Consider the following 21,211-nt stretch of genomic DNA (forward strand, 5'->3'; position numbering starts at 1 on the left):
AACAATATTATGAAAAATCATAACTTTTTTTTTATTTTTGCATCACCAAAACCATAAACACAAAAATAAGATAAGGAAATATAATGATATTCTCTGGTACTAGATGAAAAATAATCACACTCCCATTAAAAAAAAAAAAAATCACAGTAAAATTCTGCATCATATTTTTAGTAATCTAAGATGTCCGTCCTGGTGCCTTCAGCCACACGGCAAAAATGGAGATCCGTCATAGTTTTAGTAATTTAATATTACTGATTAATAAAGATTTGATAATATCTCAAATATAATATATTTGATTTGATATAAAGATACTGATAATATTTAATAGAAAAACATTTCTTCAATAGAGGGAAGAAATTATATCAGAGTAAATATAAGAATTATATTTTTAATGAAAGAAATTATTACAGAATGAATTAAATTTAATGAAAGAAATTATTTCAGAATGAATTAAAATTATTGTCAATGAAAGAAATTATTTAAAAATTTTTTTTTAGAAATTATTATTTTTTATTTGTTTATTCTATTTTATTTTTACTATTATTATATTAATTATTATTATTTTCTCTTTCAGCCACCTCGTTGGGCACTCTGCCTGTTGTGGCCTTTGCCTTTGCATTATTTGTATTCAGAGTGAATAAAAATCTTCTATATTATGCCCCCTCCCCCGTTTCGTTTAATAACGAAAAATGCCACAGTATAACATTGTGGCCCGCGTACTTTATAAAATGTTTCAATATGGCCTGCTATGCCTCAAAGGTTCCTGCAGTAGACTCTCGCTAATCCGGTACGTATTAGACCACGGTGTGCCAGATTTTACCGAAATTGCTGGATTAACTTTGAAGAAACCCATTGAAATAATATATGAAATTTCGTGCAAAGACATAGTCAGGACTTGATCAGCAATTAAGAAATATTAGAACGTGTTAAGGGGTTAGGGCATCAGGAGAAAAGTGACACCACACCACCTAAATATCCTGGACTACTGGACGTGCTGGATTAGAGCACGACCGAATTCTCGAGAGACTACTGTAGTTGAATTGAAATGCTCAAATAAAAATTTATCAGATAATTTATATATTTTTAGTTTTGCTTACCGTTATTTTTGGAGATTCTGCAATCTAAATCCTAAAGGAAATCTTGAGGATCGGCACGAAAATTTTTTTCATTACAATAACACACATTACAATTACATTAACAATAAACACTTTTCGGTCTGACACAAAGATGTTGTCTACCCAAGCCTCCTTGACCAATCCAAAAATGTAGCTCTTTTTTTTAGAAAGAAGGAAAAGAAACCCCCTTGATTGTTTTCAGCCGGGGAGGGAGTGTTAAAAGAGAAACAGAAAAATCACGTGATTCAGAATGCATGTCATTCAGCATTCATTTCAAACCCCACTTTTTTTTGTCATATGGTCGTATGGTTCCAGTCATAGATTGCAAATGTATATGTTGTTTGAACCAGTATTTCATTCAAACAAGTGGGAGACAAAATCACAATAAGAGCTCTACTACATTCATTTTAATTAGTACGACTGTCTCTTCCTGTCGATGTCGCCGCCTGCCGATAGCCATCTTGCCATCCATTATACTGTATGAGTTACTTACCCCGACCCGGCGAATGTGATTCGCCATACGGGGGTTCCCCGAAGGGAGCCATTATACTGTATACAAAAGCTTACACCAAAGCTGTCTTATTATCGGCGCCCATAAAAGCATTTAATACTGTGGAATGAGACACCTGTTTATGCCTTCACTCCAATTTTCATTTCGGCCAGACATTAGGACCTGCTGTTCTCATCCCTCCTCCTGCTTGTGCCCTTAGGGAAATACTGTTTGAAAATGACCCTCCCTGAATGATCGCTTTACAATGTCTCTTCTTTCTTTGTCGGGGAAGAACTGGCCCTTGAGAGCTGCGTCTTGTAAATTGTTATTTTCTTTCAGTTCCCGTTTTTCTTCCATAACTCATACGTACAGTATACATAAAAAAAAATTAAAAAAAATTGCGGTTAAAAAAAAAAGGGAGAGCAGATACTGTACTTAGTTCAAGAGATTTGTTGATGCGCATGTAAATTCATATGTAGGATGAAGCACACAACTATTTGGAGGCCCCCCGCTCTGCCGAGGCCCCAGGCGCGCGCCTCATGCGCCTGTGCGGTAATCCGCCACTGCATAACCTTGCATTCACCCTCACCAACCGATACTGGTGTCCTTGTAAAAGCAGTCGATTGGCGGTGTACTAAAAGTTCATGGTCCATCCTATCCATCCCATTGAAAATTTTGAACACTTCGATCATATCTCCTCGACACCTGCGTTCATCCAATGTAAACATATTCAAAAAATGAAGTCTCTCTTCATAACTCAAGCCCCGTGTGCCAATAAAGAAACGCGTAGCTCTTCTCTGTACCTCTTCAACCAAGTCTATGTCCCTCTTTAGGTATGGTCTCCAAAACTTTACAGCGTACTCCAGTCCAGGACGAACTAAGCCTCGAAAAAGCGGAAGAATGACTTTAGGAGAACGCGAAGAGACCTTTCTGAAAATGAGACCAAGCATTCTATTCGATTTTTTGACCACCGCTGAACAATGTTCAGAAAACCTAAGCCGCTCGTCAATGAAAATTCCCAAATCGCTGACCCTAGTTGCATCCGGGATAGTGACACCATTCAACGCGTAAGAGAACCGTGGGTTGTTCGAACCAAAATCGAATTGAAGAAAAAATTTTAGGATAAATTAAAATTTACAATTAATGAAAAAATAGTCACAAAATTACTGGAAGCAAAAATTGCAGAACTACCGATAAAAATCAGAATTATTGAGAATAACTTAGGTTCAATTGTCAAGAGTAATTTCAGAATTGTTGAAAGTAATAATTTATTTAAAAAATTAAGTTTTTGAAAGAAATAATTCCATAAATTTAAAATTAATGAAAATAATAATTTCCGAATTATCGAGACAAATTTCAGATTTAATGAAAGAAACAATTGATCAAAAAGAGTAGATTTAATTAATGAATGAAAGTTAATTGAAAATAAATAAACATTCAAATTTAATGAATGATGATTGATGAATGATGAATGATGATGAATGATATAGATGGACCTCCCCTAACGGACGCTCCCCGTTAACGGCACTTTTCTGATTGCCGGTTCCGTAGAATAGCTCTTTAATGTACACTGCTGGCCAACCAAATTGCAACACCAAGAAAGACAAGAGATATCGCAACAATATTTATTTTGTAGATAACATGTTGACCAAGCATCAAATGATTAAATTTACAGACTTCTGTGAAGTGTGGTTCCTGCCAAAATCAGTAGCCAGAGTAGCCGCCATTGTTGGAGATCACCGCTGCCACACGCCTCGGCATTGATTCAAAGATACTTTGGATGTGTTCTTGGGGTACAGCAGACCAAGCAGCTTCCACGCGTTGCCAAAGTTGATCTGGTGTGGCAGCTGGGGATGTAATCTGGGTCAATCGTTGAGCAACCATGGACCACATGTTTTCTATCGGCGAAAGATCCGGAGAGCGAGCTGGCCAGGGAAGCAATTCAATCTGGCGATTGACGAAGAACCTTTGGACAATGCGTGCCACGTGTGGTCGCGCATTATCCTGTTGAAATATGGCTGTGGGCAAGCCCTGAAGGTAAGGAAGGACAACTGGCTCCAACACCTCGGAGATGTAGCGCTGGCTTTTTAAAGTACCGGCAATGCGTACCAGAGGAGTGCGAGAGTGATATTCAATACCGCCCCATACCATAATACCCGGTGCAGGACCAGTGTGGCGGTGCATAACGCAGCTGTTCAGCATCCTCTCTCCACGGTGTCTCCAGACTCGAATCCGACCATCGTGGTGTTGCAGACAGAAGCGTGACTCGTCAGTAAAGACAATTTCATTCCATTTTGCCGTCCACATCCTTCTTTCATCGCACCATTGGCGGCGGAGACGTCTGTGGTTCTGCGTCAAGGGTAGACGAAGCAATGGACGTCTTGCGGACAAACCACTCTGCTGTAAACGGCGTCGAATGGTACGCGCAGACACTGGATGATGCGGTACAGACTGAATGTGTTGTGCTATGGTTCGTGATGTGGCTGAGCGATCCGTCACTGCCATACGCACAATACGCCTGTCATCACGTGAAGTGGTGCACTGAGGTGGATGTGATCGAACACGTCGGTCCGTCGTACCCTCCTGCATCCAACGATCACATATCCGCATTACAGTTGTTTGGTTTCGTCCAACACGACTACCGATTTCCCTGAAAGATAATCCACAATCTCGGTAGGCCACTATCCTTCCTCTGTCGAACTCGGATACTTGATCAAAAGATGATCGCTGTTTTCTACGAGGCATAATTGATCGTTTTTTTGAAAAAACCACAAGAAAAACACAATTGCCGTACTTCAAATCGTCGAAATCTCCAAGCCTTTAAAATAGCGCTTTGAAGTGGCGCCACAGGCGCGCGTGATGTGCGTCTGCGCTGAAATTCTAATCATTTGCATATCTCACCTCCGCTAATGCATGTTGTAAATTTCATATTATTTGCATGCTTCCTTCAGGGTGTTGCATTTACGGTGGCCAGCAGTGTATTTCACACTCCCCGTTAGCGGACACTCTCGATAGCGGACAGTAAAATCTGGAAAACTCCAATTTGTTAACTTTTGGCCATAAATCGTGAATTTACCACATTCAACAAGATTATGTCCCAAGCTCGTGTAAGTAAATATGATAAATCATCAATTAATTGCTTTATTAACTGAATGCTCCAAAATGGTGAATTCGAATGGCAATGTTGATTTTGTTTGTTGATACCTTGTGACATTATAAGACAATATAACATTATAAGACTGATAATGTTGTTATGAATGTTTTTATCTTCTTCACATTTATTTAAATTTAATTTTTATTACAAAAATGTTTGGTGCGAGTATCATAAAAGGATCAAAATAATTAATTGATTTAATGAAGACATGAAAATTTATAATAGTATACAAAAGGTTGTAAGTTTTTCATATTTATCAGACTTTCTAACTTTATTTGGGAATTACACATAGTCGCCGGTAAAAGTTTTAAAAATGTAGCGATATTTAAACAAACTTTTTTTTTCGAGGCGATTGGTGATTATGCATAACCACCAGTGCATCACTTTTGCAGTAATTAAAATGCATAGGAACCAATAGCACAGAAGCTAAAACGTCGTGTAAATGAAAAATTCGTATAAATGAGGTTCCGTGGTATATCGTTACTCCCCGCCAGCAAAAATTTTTGGTCCCATGGGTGTCCGTTATCGAGAGGTTCTACTGCATATTCAAAGCAATTAGGCCAAACGCAGGTGAACGGGTAGCATGCGAGAAAAAAAAGCACCACAGCTAATTGGAGACGAACATGGCTTTTTCTCAGCCTAAATATCAAGGAAACATTTTATTTTCTGGATATTATGCTGAGGTGACTCGAAAGAAAAGTCATCATGTCGCCGCTGGGACTCGAACCCAAGCCCTCTTGCATACCGGGAAAGCATGCTATCACTTACACCACTGGAGACTGCCTTCCTTGTTTCACGCACTGTGGCGTGAGGCACTGAAGTGGAGACTACTTGTAGTCTCTAATATAAAAAAAAACCGGGATATAAAAAAAACAATCCCCCAGGGCAGCACACAAAAACATTTATCTAAAAAAAAGTTGGGATGGGCAAAATTACAGGAAAATATGGGAATGTCCCGGGGAATTTTTCTTTCCTTATAATTATTTTCTATTTAATATTTTGTTTATTTTACATTTCTCGTCATTCATTAAGAATTTTGCCTTTTTTGTTATGCTGTGTATGTATGTTTTTTCGTTCTTGATTTTTATCATTACGTTTTCTATTTGACGTTGGTAATTTTGTCTTGTTTATGTTGTATGTGTGTCTTTTTTAATGTTTCTGTTCACGTGTCGTAGTTTTTATTTTATTCATTAATTATCATGTAAATTTTTAATCATCTGTACAGGCAACATGGCCTCTTTATGATAAATATGTTTTACAAAATTAATGTTAAATCTCTGTATGTTGAAAATGAATAAATTTGATTTGAATTGAAATACGGAGAACGTCCGGTCACCCCAATCAATCAGAATACGGTAACGTTTTGACCACGGTGACCACATGAAAATTATTCCCCGGGATTTTTCCGTTATTTTTCCGTAATCCTCACTTTTTTCTATAAAAATGCCCCGATTTCTTCCCGCACTTTCAACGAAACCAGCGTGAGATTTAATTACTTTTTCTCTTTCAAACCAAGCACAACTCCAGCTCTACCGTCATGGGCAATTTACTACCGAACCGAGTGAGTTTTGTCGGAAGTGTGTGTACTTACTTAACAGTCTGAGTGCATATTTAGTGTTGTGTAAGGTTTCCGTCCTACGGGCGATTATCGTGCGGTTAAATAAACAAACACAAAAGGACCGCTATCCACTGCCTCACATACAAGATTTTTCCCAGACATTATTTGGCAAAAACACGTCAAAAATTGATTTGACTAGGGCATAACCATGAAGTACCAGTCCATCCTACGCGACGTGCCGAAGACGGCTATTACAACACCATTACCACTCGGTCTTTTTGAGTTTTTATTTATGCCCTTTGGACTATCAAGCACTGGTCAGACATTCCAACGCTTTATACACGAAGTTTTGTATGGCTCTGATTTCGCTTTTGCTTTTCTCGATGATATTCTGATCAGCAGCTGCTCAGAAGATGAGCATGTCTGACATAGTGATATGGTGTGCAAACGGCTCTCCTAGTACGGTATCAGGATTAATGTCGACAAATGTATTCTGGGAGCCAAGGCAGTTCCGTCTTAACAGCATCATGGGCCTCCCGAATTAGCTGAAAGTACTTGCTTATAAATTTCTATATGCTTTCTCTTGAAATTCATAACACCAAATTTGATTATCACGAGGGCTCCTGGGCCGTGCCCGGATGGGCCCCATGAGTTAAGAAAGCACTGAGCCAATGTACTTTCTTTCTTGGGGAGACGGTATCGCGTCAAAACATCACCAACAAAAACATCGCATGTCAAAACATCGCTGTGACAAAATCATTGCCAACAAAAATATCGCACATCAAAACATGGCCGAAAATAAAATAAAAATACATCGTATTTCTTTGCATATAATCAGCGGATTATGTGTAAAGACATCGGATTTTCTTGCGCCTTATTATTTTATTACTCTTTTTTTTTATTTCTTAAGATATGATTATACTACAGTATCTTTTTTGAGATTTTAAGATACAGGTGAACTTGATTGATTCGAATTGTTGGGTAATTTGAATATTAAGAGTTTGTTCCCTTGAAGTTTCCTATTCAATTTAATGTTGAAATTACTTGCTTAATTCGATTTTTTCTAAACGTTTTGGATAATTCGAAGTTTGATCCGGATTTCTGAAAAATAGACATTTTATGTCTCTCCCCCACCCCGTCCTCTAACTTCCAATTTGACAGTTGTTGCTCTTTCTCTTCTGAGCCCAACACACAAACAAATTACATGTTTTTAACTATTATTCAGAGATATTTAAATTCAAAAATCTGAGACAGGTCCGGGCTTACGAGAATTTCGCGGCCCAATATCCAAAAAAAATTTTGTGGCCCATCTCTAAAAAATGTTCATGTAGTTGCTCCCCGACTTACAAACTTTCTGAGTTACGAACGTAAATCTTGAAGGGAAATTTTTTTTCATAAAAGTAATGCATATTCTATTACACTCATTTTTTCATTATTTCAGGAACGCGTTGATAGTCTGGATTGCAATCAAACACGATCCATTGAGAGGGAATGGCATTTAAATTAATTTTACAAAATTCATAAATTATCAATAATAATTAGCTGGGGTCCACCTGCTGACACTTCATCGTGGCTCAAACCGTATTGAACAGACATAAATTTTTGTCATACTTTTAAAGCGCTTCATCATCTCTTTATCAAATATACGTTGCAATCCGATAACTTTGGTAATTTTTCGAATTTTTTTAATGCTATTTTTGTTTAATTAATGTAAATTGATAGAAGGATTCAAATACTGGAATTCCGTGACCCCACAAGGGTGGGGCTGACAAGCAGGATCGTTTTAATAGCATCATGGGCGCCGAGCCAAGGGATTTTTTGGAGGCTCTACCTGAAAAATTATCGAAAAATTCAACTACTTCTCGTTTTTCTGAGGCACCTCTTTTCTTTGAGGCCCTTCGGGCACGACCCGGGAAGGGGGAGGCATGCGTTAAGACGCCACTGCCTAAGGTTCCCACCAGGCATCCTCCTTTTTCAGTTTTGAATCAGGTAACCCTATCTGAAGACCACATAATCCGTATTTTCACTTATTTGTTTGATCATCCATAATGTCCGAATTTTTTTGTGGAAAGAAATAATTATTTTTTCTACATAAAAAATCGATTATTGCAAATGTAGGAATTTTGTTACCGAAATTTTCGTCTCATAAAAAAATGTTATGCTAAAAAATAACAAAGAACGATCTCTTTTCATCATCGCATGAGTTACCAGAAATTTCGAGATTAGATGGCAGCACCAACAGTATATACAGATACAGATAGATTAACGTCCTCTATGCCTGCTTAGGGCTCTAGGACAGCTTTAGTTCAAACTTCAGAGTGCAATCTTGTACAAAAACATTTGCGAAGATGAACAGGAACAACAGAACTGTGGGGAACAAAGTACAATAGAGAAACAGTCTTAGCAAAAAAATAAAAAATAAAAACAAAACAAACTGGTAGATGATGCAAAGAAAAAAAAACCACAAAAATCTCAGCTCCAAGAAAAATGAAAGCAGTCAATGTCAAAAACGATTACATTTTCCCATGAAAATTTCAAATTCCTTGATCAAAGTGCTCGGAGTCACTTCAATGAGTGTGTGCCAGTCAGATATCTGATTATTACTAAGGCCTACATTCTGCAGAAAGCGTTCCCTAAAAATTGACCATTTAGGACACGTAAATAAGAAATGATTGTTAGATTCACAATTGTTGCCACAGATACAGTTAGGTGAACTTATTTGATGAATTCTGTGAAGGTAACCATTGGTAGGTGCTCTGTTGGTCATGAGACGATAAAAGAGTGATTCAAACTTGCGGCTAGTAAAATAGGACGAAAATTTTTTAACAGCATCGAAGAAACGATCTGCAACTGGATAAAGGGGTTGATTATAAAAATATTGACGAATTGATGATTGCCAATTTTTGTGTGAAAGATTAATCACATCCTCGAAGTAGGCATATGTAGGGAAAACTGGATTTTCGGAATCAAACAGTATATAAATAAAGTTTCCATCCAGCTTATATTACTGGAGAGCGGGGTTAACTGAGTCTCAGAGACTCTCTTTCTCGTTAGCCCCGAACTAAGGCGACTTAATGAGGTCCGTCCGTATTATAGTGGCTATAGCCCCGACTAGAACTCCTTAATACACTCCTTAATATATGAAGTAGTCTTAGCCCCGACTATAGCCACTACAATAGGGGTGGTATCATAGGCGGAGATTGACTTGGAAGTCTGGGGGGGGGGGCAAGGTCATTATTGCTGGGGGCACGATGATGATGATGTCAATTCATCTATACATATACACATTAGATCAGTCAACTCCACGTTTGACTCTGGGGGGGGGGGGCCCGTATCTCCGCCCATGGGTGGTATCAAGTCGCCTTAGCCAACACCTACTAGAGAATGTTTTCTAGTGGGTGTTGCCAGGACCCTCTTAAGAGTATCGTGAGGCCCCGGGCCAAGTGGTTTTTCGGAGGCCCTACCTGGAAAATTCTCGAAAAATTCAACTACTTCTCATTTTTGTGAGGCCCCCGGGCAGCCCATGCGTTAAGACGGCACTGGGTGTTGCCTTAGCCCCGACTGGAGAGAGTAGACGTCAGCTGTCTCCTCCAACATTTTTTCTCAGAACATCACGTGACTCGGTGAAAACAAACACAATCCCCCGTTATTTTCTTATGACATCAACAGGAATTTAAAACAATAAATGAAAGAAATAATTTTTCAGCATCGATGAGATAATTCCAGAATTAATGAAAGGGATAATTCCAGAATTAATGAAAGAGGTAATTCCAGAATTAATGAAAGAGGTAATTCCAGAATTAATGAAAGAGGTAATTCCAGAATTAATGAAAGAGGTAATTCCAGAATTGATGAAAGAAAATATTCTAGAATTAATGTAAGAGATAATTTCAGCATTGATAAAAGTGTTAATCCCAAAATTAATGAAAGAGATATTTTCAGCGTTAATGAAAGAGATATTTTCAGCGTTAATGAAAGAGATATTTTCAGCGTTAATGAAAGAGATATTTTCAGCGTTAATGAAAGAGATATTTTCAGCGTTAATGAAAGAGATATTTTCAGCGTTAATGAAAGAGATAATAATAAAATTAACGAAAGATAGTTGTAGAATGAAAGAAAGTGATAGTACCAAAATTAATGAAAAAGAGATAATTCCAAAACTAATGAAAAAGAGATAATTCTAAAACTAATGAAAAAGAGATAATTCCAAAACTAATGAAAAAGAGATAATTTCAAGATTAATGAAAGAGACAATTCCAGAATTAATGAGATATAATTTCAGAATCAATGAAAGAAACAATTTCAGAATCAATGAAAGAAATAATTCCTGCATTAATGAAACAAACAACTCCAGCATTAATAAAAGAAATAATTCCAGCATTAATGAAAGAAACAAATCAAGAATTCATGAAAGAAACAAATCAAGAATTCATGAAAGCTATTACTCCAGAAGTAATAAAAGAAATAAAAAATAATAAAGGAAATAATTCCAGAAATAATGAAGGAAAATTCGATGAATAATGAAGGAAAATTCAAGAAATAATGAAGGAAAATTCTAGAATTAATGGAGGAAAATTTCAGATGCATTAATCAAAGAGATAATAATAAAATGAATGAAAGATAATTCCAGAATGAAGGAAAGAGATAATAATAAAATAAATGAAAGATAATTCCAAAATGAATGAAAGAGAGATAATTCCAAATTTAATGAAAGAGAGATAATTCCAAATTTAATGAAAGAGAGATAATTCCAAATTTAATGAAAGAGATATAATTCCAAAATTAATGAAAGAGAGATAATTCCAAGATTAATGAAAGAGACAATTCCAGAATTAATGAGATATAATTTCAGAATCAATGAAAGAAATAATTCCTGCATTAATAAAAGAAATAATTTAAGCATTAATGAAAGAAATAATTCCTGCATTAATAAAAGAAATAATTTAAGCATTAATGAAAGAAATAATTCCAGCATTAATGAAAGAAACAAATCAAGAATTCAAGAAAGCTATTACTCCAGAAGTAATGAAAGAAATAAAAATTAATAAAAGAAATAATTCCAGAATTAATGAAGGAAAATTCAAGAAATACTGAAGGAAAATTCAAGAAATAATGGAGGAAAATTCAAGAAATAATGAAGGAAAATTCAAGAAATAGTGTAGGAAAATTCTAGAATTAATGAAGGAAAATTTCAGATGAGCATTAATCAAAAGAGATAATAATAAAATAAATGAAAGATAATTCCAGAATGAAGGAAAGAGATAATTCCAAAATTAATGAAAGAGAGATAATTCCAAGATTAATGAAAGAGAGATAATTCCAAGATTAATGAAAGAGACAATTCCAGAATTAATGAGATATTATTTCAGAATCAATGAGAGAAATAATTCCTGCATTAATAAAAGAAATAATTTAAGCATTAATGAAAGAAATAATTTCAGCATTAATGAAAGAAACAACTCCAGAATTGATGAAAGCAATTACTCCAGAAGTAATGAAAGAAATAATAATTAATAAAGGAAATAATTCCAGAATTAATGAAGGAAAATTCAGGAAATAATGAAGGAAAATTCAGGAAATAATGAAGAAAAACTTCAGATGAGCATTAATCAAACAGATAATAATAAAATTAATGAAAGATAATTCCAGAATGAAGGAAAGAGATAATTCCAAAATTAATGAAGGAAAGAGATAATTCCAAAATTAATGAAAGAAAGAAAATTGCAGAATTAATGAGATATAATCTCAGAATCAATGAGATATAATCTCAGAATCAATGAAAGAAATAATTTCAGCATTAATGAAAGAAATAATTTCAGCATTAATGAAAGCAATTATTCCAGAATGAATGGAGGAAAATTCCAGAATTAATGGAGGAAAATTCCAGAATTAATGAAAATTTCAGATGAGCATTAATGAAAGAGATAATAATAAAATTAATGAAAGATAATTCCAGAATGAAGGAAATAGATAATTCCAAATTTAATGAAAGTGAGATAATTCCAAGATTAATGAAAGAGACAATTCCAGAATTAATGAGATATAATTTCAGAATCAATGAAAGAAATAATTCCAGCATTAATAAAAGAAATAATTTCAGCATATTAATGAAAGAAATAATTTCAGCATTAACGGAAAGAAATAATTTCAGCATTAATGAAAGAAATAATTTCAGCATTAATGAAAGAAATAATTTCAGCATTAATGAAAGAAATAATTTCAGCATTAATGAAAGCAATTATTCCAGAAGTAGTGAAAGAAATAATAATTAATAAAGGAAATAATTACAGAATTAATAAAAGAAAAATCAAGAAATAATGAAGGAAAATTCAAGAAATAATGAAGGAAAATTCAAGAAATAGTGTAGGAAAATTCTAGAATTAATGAAGGAAAATTTCAGATGAGCATTAATCAAAAGAGATAATAATAAAATTAATGAAAGATAATTCCAGAATGAAGGAAAGTGATAATTCCAATTTTAATGAAAGAGAGATAATTCCAAGATTAATGAAAGAGACAATTTCAGAATTAATGAGATATAATTTCAGAATCAATGAAAGAAATAATTCCTGCATTAATAAAAGAAATAATTTCAGCATTAATGAAAGAGACAAATCCAGAACTGATGAAAGCAATTACTCCAGAAGTAATGAAAGAAATAAAAATTAATAAAGGAAAACTTCAGATGAGCATTAATCCAATAAAATAAATGAAAGATAATTCCAGAATGAAGGAAAGAGATAATTCCAAAATTAATGAGAGGTAATTCCAAGATTAATGAAAGAGACGATTCCAGAATTAATGAGATATAATTTCAGAATCAATTAGAGAAATAATTCCTGCATTAATAAAAGAAATAATTTCAGCATTAATGAAAGAAACAACTCCAGAATTGATGAAAGCAATTACTCCAGAAGTAATGAAAGAAATAATAATTAATAAAGGAAATAATTCCAGAATTAATGAAGGAAATAATTCCAGAATTAATGAAGGAAAATTCAGGAAATAATGAAGGAAATAATTCCAGAATTAATGAAGGAAAATTCAGGAAATAATGAAGGAAAATTCAGGAAATAATGAAGGAAAATTCAGGAAATAATGAAGGAAAATTCAGGAAATAATGAAGGAAAATTCAGGAAATAATGAAGGAAAATTCAGGAAATAATGAAGGAATATTCAGGAAATAATGAAGGAATATTCAGTAAATAATGAAGAAAAATTCCAGAATTAATGAAGAAAAACTTCAGATGAGCATTAATCAAAGAGATAATAATAAAATTAATGAAAGATAATTCCAGAATGAATGAAAGATAATTCCAGAATGAAGGAAATATATAATTCCAGAATGAAGGAAATATATAATTCCAAATTTAATGAAAGAGAGATAATTCCAAGATTAATGAAAGAGACAATTCCAGAATTAATGAGATATAATTTCAGAATCAATGAAAGAAATAATTTCTGCATTAATAAAAGAAATAATTTAAGCATTAATAAAAGAAATAATTCCAGCATTAATGAAAGAAACAACTCCAGAATTGATGAAAGTAATTACTCCAGAAGTAATGAAAGAAATAATAATTAATAAAGGAAATAATTCCAAAATTAATGAAGGAAAATTCAGGAAATAATGAAGAAAATTCCAGAATTAATGAAGAAAAATTTCAGATGAGCGTTAATCAAAGAGATAATAATAAAATTAATGAAAGATAATTCCAGAATGAAGGTAAGAGATAATGATAAAATTAATGAAAAAGAGATAATTCCAAAATTAATGAAAGAGACAATTTCAGAATTAATGAAAGAGACAATTTCAGAATTAATAAGATATAATTTCAGAATCAATGAAAGAAATAATTCCTGCATTAATAAAAGAAATAATTTCAGCATTAATGAAAGAAATCATTTCAGCATTAATGAAAGAAATAATTTCAGCACTAATGAAAGAGACAAATCCAGAATTGATGAAAGCGATTATTCCAGAAGTAATAAAAGAAATAAAATAATTAATAAAGGAAATAATTCCGGAATTAATGAAATAAAATTCAAGAATCAATGAAAGAAAATTCAAGAATCAATGAAAGAAAATTCAAGAATCAATGAAAGAAAATTCAAGAATCAATGAAAGAAAATTCAAGAATCAATGAAAGAAAATTCAAGAATCAATGAAAGAAATGATTCCACATTAATGAAAGAAATGATTCCACATTAATGAAAGAAATTATTCCACATTAATGAAAGGAATGATTCCAGTATTAATGAAATAAATAATTTTATCTTTTTTCACCTTTAGATGAGTTTTCTATCTTTTTTTTCATCTTTAAAACCCAATATTTCGAGACCGAACTGTACATTTCTATGGGCCAATTGCCAGGCGGGAACTTTGTTTTCACAGTCACGTGATTTCCTTGCATTTGATGTCGCTGCCGTCGCGGCGGCTGGGTGCTCCCTCCAGTAATATAAGCACGATGCAAGCCTGAAAAACTCTGTCGTCTGCTTCCTTGGTTCCTTGTTTTGGACGCCTCCTTGTGTCCTGAACAAATGGCTGAACTGGCAGTTCAAACTTCCAGTTCTGTTTGTGAGCTTAGCCTGTAGGGAACCGGACACAAACCGACTTCTTGTCTGTCGTCTGCTCATTAAGAGGTTCTTTGTTTCGGACGTCTCCTTATGCTCAAATAAAATAACCGAACTTTCAGTTTAAATTTCCAGTTCAGTTTATGAGCTTCGTTTATAAGGAACTGAGCGGAATAAAGAATATAGTTTTTTTACTTTGAACTTCATCATAACCACATGAGTGACTTTCATGTCCAAAACTAGATGACAGCACATTACCATAAAGGTGGAGTGTGGAAAAATTCCTTTTTACGATCTTACCTGTCTTCTGCTTGTGTGGAGGTCCTTTGTTTTGAATGTCTCTTTGGCATGGAGGAAAGAATAAAATAAATAAATAAAATTATTCTTTCCTCCATGTCTCTTTGGGTCTTAAAAAAATACTAGCGGCTAAAAATCCGACATTCCCTAGTGAACTCGACCAATCACAGAGGAACGGGAATGTGTTACTCTCGAACCGTAAATTTAGCGGCGTAAACACTGTAAGAGAAGTGTAAACAACAGATTGAAACCTTCCGAGCCGGAGAAAAGTTAAAATAGTTCCAGAAGGAAGTGGTTGGGCCGTAACTATAGACCCGTTCAAGTATTACTTAAGCAAAATTTTATGGGTTTTTACCCCTCCCCAACCCCACTTGTCAGCAAAATCAAGTAAACTGGACCAAAACCTTCTACATTAGCACCGTTATTAACCAGGGAGACTTCGGCTGCCCTCCCCATTCTCGAGAGATACGCGGGTGGGGGATATAATGATATATTGTATAATGGATGACCCCAAGTGACCTCCAAGGGATAAAAATTGAATTTAAAAACTTAAATTCAAATAATTTTAATGAAATATCGTTTAAAAATATCTGTACTGTTTTCATTAATTTCTGTAAATTTAAAATGTTTTTTGAAAGCTTGTGATGAGAGGAAATATTTTACCCTGTACCCCCCCCCCCGTAAAGGTAGGTCCTGTGTAAGCCCCCCCCCCCCCCGGACCCTCTTTACTTCTCTTGTTGATCTGAAGCAACCTAGTAGAATAGATCGGGATTTCAGGACATTGCACTGCTGAGGTGAGCACCTCTACCAATCAACAAAACAACCATCAATTGCCATTGTGCTTTATAATATTTTACTTACATCTTTTGCCAGCAAAACTAAAAAAATAACTTTTTGATTCCTTAATAGTGCATGTACATTTCGAATGCCCAGAAGAGCATCGATCAAGTTGGTTTCAAAACCCCTTTCATCTAAACCAGTGTTTCTTAACCTTTTTCAGCTCATGGCCCCCCCCCCCCATGGATCACACTTTTTTCTCGTGGCCCTCTATCCTATCCAGGGCCCCTCATCCAAGAGTGAGATACTCTCTATTTTTTATTATGAATGAAATTTTAATAAATCAAATCAATCTCTGGAATCCTGGCTAGGCACGGATTCAAATGGTGGATTATCATCTCTCCCAGGAGTCAAATTATATTGTAAAAAATGGTCTGTGTGAAATACAGGACGATTCAACGAACATGCACGATAAATCGACCCTACCAACACATCAACCGTTGTTCTGGCGGCCCTCCATACTTAGCTTTAAGTAACATCTTACATATGAAAATCATAGTAGCAGATCCCATATAGTAGTGCAGTCCCCGTCCCTCCATTATAGACATGAAGATCCAGGTCATGCCCACATAGACCCCAAGGGTTAAGACGCCCCCTTCTTCTGATGGATTCTGAAAGTAGTAATATTTTTCAACTATGTTTCACTTTTAAAGCTTTTCTCTTCACAGCTCTCTATGACTTCCTTCACCACCTGTCATGTATCACCTTTCTTTTGATTTTCTCCCGTGGCCCCCCTAGAATATCCCAGGACTGCAAGGGGTCCATAAGGCCCCAGGTTGAGAACCACTGATCTAAACAATAATCTTCAATGCATGGTTTGCTGAGCTGTTTACTAATATGTGTAGCATATCTAAGTGCCTCTGGTCCAAGTACTGATGCATCATTTTCCAAATCACATATCAATGCTTTGATTAAAAGGATGAAAAATGATTCTATTAAAAATCTATATCAGTGCGATTAATGCTCAATTAACAGGAAATTTTTGATAATTATGTCTTTAGTAGTATGAGATACTGTATTAGATTTGGTTGGAAATGAGGACAGGGCTGCAACTGGGGGAAGACAGGCGGGTCTGGTGCCCTGGGTGCTGAACCAGAAGGGGCGCCAAATTCACTCTTTGACTGCTTCCTCTACATGCAAGGGGCGCCAAAATTCCAGCTTGCCCTGGGTGACAAAGTATCTAGTTGCAGCTCTGAATGAGGATATAGTACTGTATGAAGAAATTCGCTTCACAATCACTTTTGTTTGTTGAAACACAATTTCCCACAAGTTTCTATGGAATATTGTTTGATTTATTCCAGGTATGGCTCAAAATTTAAAATACCAAGTTTGTTTTTTAAAATACCAAGGAATGTTATAAAGACGATAAAAACTGACCAAACGCTAAAATGAATAGCTTTGAGAGCTATAAATGAGAATTTATAGGAGTATAAGATACAGATCTTTTTATTTTAAACTATGCACACAAACACCAGCTTTATTCTGCTTAAGCCAGTGTTAACGCAATCGAGTGTGTAGGTGTCCCCCATCCATTTGTGTTTTGGTACATCTGGGGAAAACATTACAAAAAAGGGGATGTGAGTAAATCAATGTTCAAGTGACATTCTGACAATGATTAGCTTAAATTCATCTCATGATGCAGCTGATTTATGTCATTGCTTGCATTTATATCAAAGAAAATGTTCATTAATCACAGCCGTTAGCCAAGGCAGAAAAACTATGAAAAAAAAAAAATTGTTAGCCAAGATACTGTAGTTATATATCCTCGATAAACTGATATATTCAATTTTCTGCAAACCCGATTTGAAGAAAGCCATGCCAATATGTTCTCATCCAAATGCTTAGATAATCTTCATTCCAATCCCTTCCTTCCTTGCTATTAAAAGCAAATATAAAACCCTATTTTTTCCTATTGGTGCTTACGTAATATTTGAACGGTTGTGAGAATAATAGAAATTTACAAATAATTATACACAGTGAGAGGGAAAAAATTTTTGAACACAAAATTTTTTATTAAGTCATATGTTATTGAATGATGTTTAACATAAATAAACAAAGTTGCACACACCATGTCATAGTCCCAAATGCAATTAGAAATAAACATGATTTTATATATTCTGAAATTGAAATTTTTTTTTTTAATTGCTGCTTGTATTTCCGTAGATTGAAAATGCTATTTTTCATAGTATTCTGTAATACTGTGCAGATGTACGTGGTGTTTTGAATTTGTATACATTATGGAATAAGCAATTTCCTGATATAGCAGAGAGGATCAGACCATCAAAATCAATATGAGATCAGACATTCTATAACATTGAAGATAAACATATATATACAGTAGATAAACAGATATAAACTGTAGAATAAACAATTATTCTAACAGCCGAGCGGATAAGGCCATCAATAAGACATTGCAGACACGATTCTACAATATTAAAAATAAACATGACCACGAATTAAATTTTTAATATTATAGACCGTGTTGCTCTGCCCAAAGAGACCTTTTTTACCCTTTCAGTGGCAATCCTGAGATATCTTGTCAAATTAGCTATGGTTCTAGGTTAGATAAGAAGAAGCAGCGAGAAAAAAAAAAGAGAAATATATGCTCAATATATAAATAATACAAAAAGGGTTCTCTTCATAGAAAGCCACACACATAATGGCAAGGTTTTGCAATTCCAAATGTGACAATTTCAAATGCTGACCAGGAAAATTTCAAAAACCACTTAAAGGGTTAAATGGGAGTTTGGCTTAGATTTGCACCTTAAAATTGAAAAACCAACTTGAGCTGACCCTCCCAAACAGTGGGGCTAAAACAACTTTTAATAACTTACCACTAATCATGAGCTAATCCCAAAATATCGGTCTGAGGATGTGTTGTAGTCATAGTACCAAGTCAAGAAAAACTTTAAGGGTTGTGGAAATATTAGTTTTCTAAATTCAAAAGTCATAAGCTTGTCACAAAAGTTCAGCGATACAAGCAGAAATTGCAGTAAACCACTTTGAAAGTGCTCGCAAAATGTTAATGAATTTAGACAGCTTTATTTTGTTTTTGGTTCCTTTTTTTTCCACATTGAATAAATCATGGAAACGACATGCGCGAAGAGACTTAGACATTGTTAATTACAGGAAAGCATAGGTGTACGTAGAATTTTCTGAAGGAGAGGATTTTCAGATTTTTTATCCTTCTTTGCAGGAAAGTATACTTACTGTAGAAAATATAATTACAAGAAAATGTACTTAATATGCAGGAAAAATAAGAACAGAAAGGTACATGTAATGTAGGAAAAGTAATTACAGGAAAATACACAGTGTAGGAAAAATTACAGGAAAATGTACTTTTAATGTAGGAAAAATAATAAAAATATACGTAATGCAGGAAAAATAAAAAAAATATACTTAATGTAGAAAAAATAATAACAGGAAAATGTATTTAATGCAGGAAATTGATGAAAAAAAGAGAACTAAGTAGAAAATATTGATGGAAAAAAATAAAGATGAGAGCCAGAAAAAAATGACAAAAGAGCGCAGAATATTACAAAATTACGGAGAACGCGCTTGCGCATTGTAAGTTCCGAACAGTTTCCGAAGTATTTTACACGAAGTAACGACCGGTTCGAGAGTAACTCACTCCCGCTCCTCTGTGATTGGCCAAGTCAGCACCTTCTGTAGCACACTAGCTATAGATGGCGTTGGCCAAGTTCACCAGGGAATGTAGGATTTTTAGCCGCTAGTGCTGAATGAAGAATTTCGTTTTTTATACCCGAGCTTCGTCGTCACCACATAAGGCACTTCTGATTTTGAAAGTAGATAGCAGCACGAACAATATTTTCAGAAATGAATGTCTTAAAGTATTCTAGAGCAGTGGTTCTCAACCTTTTTTTGTCCATGGCCCCCTTTCAACCATTTCTTATTCCTATGGCCCCCTCTTGCGAACATGAATAATTTTCTACCCCCCCCCCCGTTTTTCTATTAGAAGATAGTTATTCAAAAATTGTCTAAAATATATAAATATGTTTGAATTTAATTTGATTAATTTTTAATTTATGAAAATAACGAAAGAGCAAAATGAACGTAATAGAATAAAGTAAAAAAATTAGAATAAATTATTTTCAATCAATGTAAATTCTGCGCTTGAAGACGACAAATACAACGCCACAACAGGCAAAACGCACAACGAGGTGTCTGAGAAAAAGATGCTCATAAAAATATGGATGTCATATATTTCAAAAATACAGCAACCCAATTAAAAATGTAATTAACAAAAATTATAAACAATATATATATATGCATTATAGAATACTATACAATGCCCATAAAGAATATTATGGTTGTCTTAATCTAAGAATGGATAGCTTCTCGATTTACCCCAACATGTTTGTCGTATTTTTTTTAAAAACGTGTCAACTGTGTTACAATCTACTACCTCCGGGGGTAAGCTATTCCATTTATTAACAACCCTATTAGAGAAAAATTCCCTGCGACACCACAACCTTGCATTGTCCCTCACCAATCGGTACTTGTGTCCCCTTGTAAAAGCAGTCAATTGGCGGTGTACTAAAAGTTCATGGTCCATCCTATCCATCCCATTGAAAATTTTGAATACATCGATCATATCTCCTCGACACCTGTGTTTATCCAATGTAAACATATTCAAAAAATGAAGTCTCTCTTCATAACTCAAGCCCCGTGTGCCAATAAGGACACGCGTAGCTCTTCTCTGCACCCCTTCAACCAAGTGTATGTCCCTCTGTAGGTATGGTCCCCAAAACCTTACAGCATACTCCAGTCCATGACGAACTAAGCCTCGAAAAAGCAAATGAATGACTAGGAGAACGTGAAGAGACCTTTTTGAAAATGAGACCAAGCATTCTATTCGATTTTTTGACCACCGCTGAACAAAGTTCAGAAAACCTAAGCCGCTCGTCAATGAGAATTCCTTCTGGAAATCAAGGTAAACAACATCTACATTTTTGCTCTTACCCAAAGCCTTAGTCACGTGATCGTAAAAGCAAAGGAGGTTAGTTACACTTGACTTCCCCTTCCTGAACCCATGCTGATTATCCGACAATACATTATTCTCGTCTATCCACTTCACAAACTGCCTTTTGATGATAATTTCCAAAATTTTCGAGATGGAGCTCGTCAAACTCACTGGACGATAATTGGACACCGCTTCTCTACTA

Source organism: Pholcus phalangioides, unplaced genomic scaffold (genome assembly GCF_987345545.1).
Source record: "Pholcus phalangioides strain wild (caught in Gottingen) unplaced genomic scaffold, Ppha-v1.0 ptg000008l_1, whole genome shotgun sequence".
Classification (NCBI taxonomy): Eukaryota; Metazoa; Arthropoda; class Arachnida; order Araneae; family Pholcidae; genus Pholcus; species Pholcus phalangioides.